This window comes from Pogoniulus pusillus, chromosome 6 (assembly GCF_015220805.1).
Source record: "Pogoniulus pusillus isolate bPogPus1 chromosome 6, bPogPus1.pri, whole genome shotgun sequence".
In the NCBI taxonomy this organism is placed as follows: Eukaryota; Metazoa; Chordata; class Aves; order Piciformes; family Lybiidae; genus Pogoniulus; species Pogoniulus pusillus.
In genome coordinates, this window is record NC_087269.1 from 25,136,469 (window position 1) to 25,142,468 (window position 6,000).

A 6,000-nucleotide genomic window follows, 5' to 3' on the forward strand; every position below is an offset into this window, starting at 1 on the left:
CCTCTGTGATCTATACTAGATTGTGTGGTCCTTCTGTGACAAAGATCTCTTTGGGTCCCTTCCAACCCCTGACATCCTGTGAGCCTGTGACCTCAAAGCCCATCGAGCTCCAACCCCCTGCCATGGGCAGGGACACCTCCCACCAGCCCAGGTTGCTCAAGGTCCCATCCAGCCTGGCCTTCAACACTTGCAGGGAGGGGGCATCCCTAGCCTCCATGGGCAACCTGTGCCAGTGTCTCCCCGTGCTGCATGCAAAGAACTTCTCCCTTATCTCCACTCTAAGGGGTCCATGGGGGGTAGTTGGGAAATGGAGAAATGAAATGCTACTGGACCTGATTTCCATTGAGAATGTCTGCTGGGGGTCTCTGCTCTTCCCTCTTTAATTGTTGTCCTTCCTGAACCGAGGAGGCTCCAGGCTGCCCATCCTCCCCAGGGTCTGGCCTGCACTGATCCTTCCCTATCGTGGTGGCTTTGCCCAGACATCTCACGTTAGGGAGGCTTTAGCTGCCTGGAGCAGGAGGATGCCTGACCATAAATGATCACCCAGGCAGTGGCATTTCTTTTGCCCACAGCCTGGCCTGTGCAGGGGGATGAGTGATGGTCACCAGAGCAAAGAGCACAGATCTTTCCCCTATTTGGAGACTTCCTTCTTGCATGCCACAGCCTAGGGGCTGCCCTCAGGCAGGAGCTAAGTGAAGATCCTAGAGATGCTTTCAGATGGGACTTTCTTCCACTGCCATTAAAGGGAACCACTTAGTCTCATGGCTCTAAAGCTTTTAGCCTAAACCCAGCTCCTTTGCACAGCAGAAATCTGCCTCTCTCTGGAGCTTGACAGCTGTTTCAAGGCTGCCAAGCTCACAGGGTGCCCACCACTTTCAGTCATCTTGGCTGAGCAAACTGTCCAGCCTCCTGGAGGCTATGAAGGCCAGGGGGCACCTGTAGTGCATGAAGAGTGTGGCCAGCAGGTCAAGAGACGTTTTCCTACACCAGTACTCTACCCTCATGAGGCCACAGCTGGAGTATTTGCTTCAGTTCTAGGCTCTGAACTCGAGAGCCAGGGAAGTGCTGGAGAGAGTCCAGGGCAGGCTGCAGGGCTGCTGAGGGGCCTGGAGCAGCTCTGTGAGCAGCAAAAGCTGAGAGCCCTGGGGCTGAGAGCCTGCAGAAGAGCAGCCCCAGAGGGCAGCTGAGCAATGCTCAGCAAGAGCTGAAGAAGCTGTGGGGGACAGGAGGCTGGGGCCAGGCTCTTGTCAGTGGTGCCCAGGGCCAGGCCAAGGGGCAGTGGGCACAAAGTGGCATCCAGGAGGTTCCCTGTGAACAGGAGGAGAAAGTTGTTTGTTGTGTGGGTGCTGGAGGCCTGGAACTGCCCAGAGAGGTTGTGGAGTCTCCTTGTGTGGAGAGCTTCCAACTGCCCCTGGGCATTGTGCTCCTGGGCAAGCTGCTGTGGGTGCCCTGCTTTGGCAGGGGGGTTGGGCTGGATGATCCCCATAGGTCCCTTCCACCCTCACCATGCTGGGGGTCTATAATACTGTATTTTGTCCCACCATGTGGTCAGGTGAGCTTCCAGCTCCTCCTTGACAAGGAGTCCCTTTGGAGACAGGTAGAGGCTTTCTAGTCCATTAAACCTGGCCACGTGCCAGTTACATACCCTACTGCCAGTGTGGTGAAAAAGAGATGATCCCACTGCCAAGCTGGGTGCCCTCCATTCAAGCAGACAACAGAGCTTGTTGGTGTGACCAGCTGAAAGCCAGAGGAATGCAAAAGGCAAACCCTTGTGACCCAGACTATTGAGGCCTTTTAGTCCTTCTGGTAAGGTTTGATGTTTTCTGGAGCTGAGGGCAGCACAAGATCCTCAGAATAGAAAGCTGGCAGCTGGCATTGAAAGCTGGCAGCAGCTGCAGTGAGCATAGCACACCAAGAGGACTTCAGCAAAACCTTTGGCACCGACTGCCACAACAATCTCCTGGCACAGCTGGCAGCTCCTGGCTTGGACAGATTCACTCTGAAATGGGTCAAGAACTGGCTGGAGAGCTGGGCCCAGAGAGTGATGGTGCCACATCCAGCTGGCAGCTGTCACCAGTGGTGTGCCCCAGGGATCAGTGCTGGGCCCAGTCCTGTTCAATATCTTCAGTAATGGTCTGGATCAGGGGATTGAGACCAAAATCAGTGAGTTTGCAGATGACAGCAAGCTAGGAGCATATGTGGAGCTGTTGGAGGGCAGGAGAGCCCTGCAGAAGGAGCTGGCCAGGCTGGATGGGTGGGCAGAGGCCAATGGGATGAGATTGAACAAGGCCAAGTGCAGGGTTCTGCACTTTGGCCACAACAACCCCAAGAAGCACTACAGGCTGGGGACTGAGTGGCTGAGAGCAGCCAGGCAGAGAGGGAGCTGGGGGTGCTGACAGAGGGGAGCTGAAGAGGAGGCAGCAGTGTGCCCAGGTGGGCAGCAGAGCCAATGGCATCCTGGGCTGGCTCAGGAGCAGTGTGGGCAGCAGGACAAGGGAGGTTCTTCTGCTCACCCCTGTGCTCAGCACTGCTCAGGCCACAGCTTGAGTGCTGTGTCCAGTTGTGGGCTCCTGAATTGAAGAGAGATGCTGAGGTGCTGGAAGGTGTTGAGAGAAGGGCAGCAAGGCTGGGGAGGGGCCTGGAGCACAGCCCTGTGAGGAGAGGCTGAGGGAGCTGGGGGTGTGCAGCCTGCAGAAGAGGAGGCTCAGGGCAGAGCTCATTGCTGTCTGCAGCTCCCTGAAGGGAGGCTGTAGCCAGGTGGGGTTGGGCTCTGCTGCCAGGCACCCAGCAGCAGAACAAGGGGACACAGTCTCAAGCTGTGGCAGGGGAGGTCTAGGCTGGATGTGGTTTGGAAGTTGTTGTCAGAGAGAGTGATTGGCATTGGAATGGGCTGCCCAGGGAGGTGGTGGAGTGGCCGTGGCTGGAGGTGTTGAAGCCAAGCCTGGCTGGGGCACTTAGTGCCATGGTCTGGTTGATTGGGCAGGGCTAGGTGTGAGGTTGGGCTGGATGAGCTTGGAGGCCTCTTCCTGTCTGCTTATTTCTACGATTCCATGAATCTTTTCAAGTGCAGGACCCAGCACTTGCCTTTGTTGAGCCTCCTCTTCTGCAGGCTGCACACCCCCAGCTCCCTCAGCCTCTCCTCACAAGGCTGTGCTCCAGGACCCTCCCCAGCCTTGCTGTCCTTCTCTCAACACCTTCCAGCACCTCAGCATCTCCCTGCAATTCAGGAGCCCAGAACTGGACACAACACTCAAGGTGTGGCCTGAGCAGTGCTGAGCACAGGGGCAGAAGAACCTCCCTTGTCCTGCTGCCCACACTGCTCCTGAGCCAGCCCAGGATGCCATTGGCTCTGCTGCCCACCTGGGCACACTGCTGCATCCTCTTCAGCTCCTCTCTCCCAGCACCCCCAGGTCCAGTCTCCAGAATGGTGTTCCTCAGCTTGGTTGGAATTTTTCAGGTGTTTTGGGGCAGAAATTTCATGACCCAGAAAGTCATCTCCTCATTGCCAGGCCATTCTGACCCTTCCTTATATCTGGCTCTGTCTTAAGCTGTGGATGTAGTTGAGTAAATAAATCACTAAAGCAAAAGCCTTTAAAATCTGGAGCTGCCTTTGTTGTTGTAACATCTTAATCCTGAAGGCTTAGATTCATAAAATGGTTTGGATTGGAAAAGCCCTCTAAGATCATCCAGCCCAACGAGTGTCTACCAAGGCTGTGGCTAACCCATGCCCCTCAGCATCACATCTCTGCCTCTCTGAGAACCCTCCCATGATGGGGATACAACCACCTTCTTGGGCAGCCTGTGCCAGGCTTTGAGAACACTTCCAGTGAAAAAGTTTCTTCTAGTGCCCAACCTAAACCTCTCCTGGAGCAACTTCAGGCCATTTCTTTCCAGCACTTCCTGGCCTATCACCATTAAAAACCTCCAGGGTCATTAACATTTGGAGAAGAGGAGGCTCCCAGGTGACCTTCTGGTGGCCTTCCAGCATCTGAAGGGGGCTACAAAAAAGCTGTGGAGGGACTTTTTAGGCTGTCAGGGAGTGACAGGACTGGGGGGAATGGAGCAGAGCTGGAGGTGGGGAGAGTCAGCCTGGAGGTGAGGAGGAAGTTGTTGAGCAGGAGAGTGGTGAGAGGCTGGAATGGGTTGCCCAGGGAGGTGGTTGAGGCCCCATGGCTGGAGGTGTTTAAGGCCAGGCTGGCTGAGGCTGTGTGCAGCCTGCTCTAGGGTAGGGTGTCCCTGGGCATGGCAGGGTGGTTGGAACTGTCTGATCCTTGTGGTCCCTTCCAATCCCAACTGATTCTATGAGTCCATGATCTGCTGTCAGAAAGCTAAATATAGAATTGTAGTCTTGCAGAATGGGCTGGGCTGGAAGGGACCTCCAAAGCTCATCCAGTCCAGCCCCCTGTGCACTCAGCAGGGACATCCTCCACTAGAGCAGGTTGTCCACAGCCCTGTCCAGCCTCACCTTCAATATCTCCAGGGCTGGAGCCTCAACCACCTCCCTGGGCAACCTGTTGCAGTGTTCCAGCAGCCTCATGGCAAGGAACTTGTTCCTCACATCCAATCTCAATCAGCTGTGCTCTAGTTTGAAGCTATTGCTCCATTCCCTGTCCCAGCAGGCCTTTGGGAACAGCTCCTCTGCCGCATTCTCCTAGCCCATTTCAGGCACTAGAAGGCTGCTCTAAGTTCTCCCTGAAGCCTGGCCTTGTTGCAGAGGTTCTCCAGCCCCCTGATCATTTTTGTAGCCTCCTCTGGACCCTCTCCATCAGGTCGTCCATGTCCTTTCTGTGTTGGAGGCTCCAGAGCTGGACGCAGCAGTGCAGGGGAGGTCTCCCCAGAGCAATGCAGAGGAGCAAGACCCCTTCTCTGTGTCTGCTGGCAATGCAACAGCCCAGGCTGCTTTGGATTCAGCCCAGGCTGCCACTGGCCTTCTGTGCTGCAAGCTCTCTTCTCCCAGGCACCCGGCAACAGAAGAAGGGGACACAGCCTCAAACTGTGCCAGGGCAGGTCTAGGCTGGATATGAGGAGGAAGTTGTTGGCAGAGAGAGTGATTGGCATTGGAATGGGCTGCCCAGGGAGGTGGTGGAGTGGCTGTGCCCGGAGGTGGTGAAGCCAAGGCTGGCTGGGGCACTTAGTGCCATGGTCTGGTTGATTGGGCAGGGCTGGGTGCTAGGTTGGGCTGGCTGAGCTTGGAGGTCTCTTCCAACCTGCTTGATTCTATGATTCTATGTTGATTAGACAGGGCTGAGTGATAAGTTGGACTGGGTGAGCTTGGAGGTCTCTTCCAGCCTGCTTGATTCTATGATTCTGTATCTATTTGCCAAGTATTACTATAAAAAAGAAGTTCAGACTCAGGTGCACTTTCCAATATAAAAATCGTTTTTAAAGCCAATATAAAAATGATTTTAAGAACAGCATAAAATGATTTTCACCTCCTTAGACATTCTAAGCTCTGAGGCTTGTCTTGTATTTCAGAGAGAGAGGCTGCTGGGCTGTGTTTAGTCCTGCTGAGCCACTGAGATGGGGTGAATCAGGGTGGGAATGTTGTTGAGTAAAGCTTAGGGCTTCCCACCCAAGCAAAACTCAAACCCCTTTTGTGGTGAGAAGGAAGAATGTGCACAGAATTCCTGCTTGGGGGATGGGGAGATTAAAAAAATCACTGTTTTCAACCCAAAGTGACCTGGCTTGCTTGTGAGCTGCTCTGCAGACATAGATGAAGTAGAGGTGAAGAGGTAAAACCAGATGTCACCAAGGACCAGCACAACACTGGGCTTTGCAGTGGCTTTGGGGTTTTTTGTTGTCTTCCTTGGGATGTTTGAGGAAATAAGCCCAAGGTCGTTGCTGACCCTGAGCTGAGGGGGTCAGGGCTAGCAGTCGGGGTACAGACAGAGCTTTTTAAGGCACAGCTTGGCCTCCTCCTGTCTCCCTTCTTATCATGGCTAAAGCTGTGCTGACTGATGTGGTCTTTCTGGCAGAGCCAGAGCTTCTGTTGCAACCTCT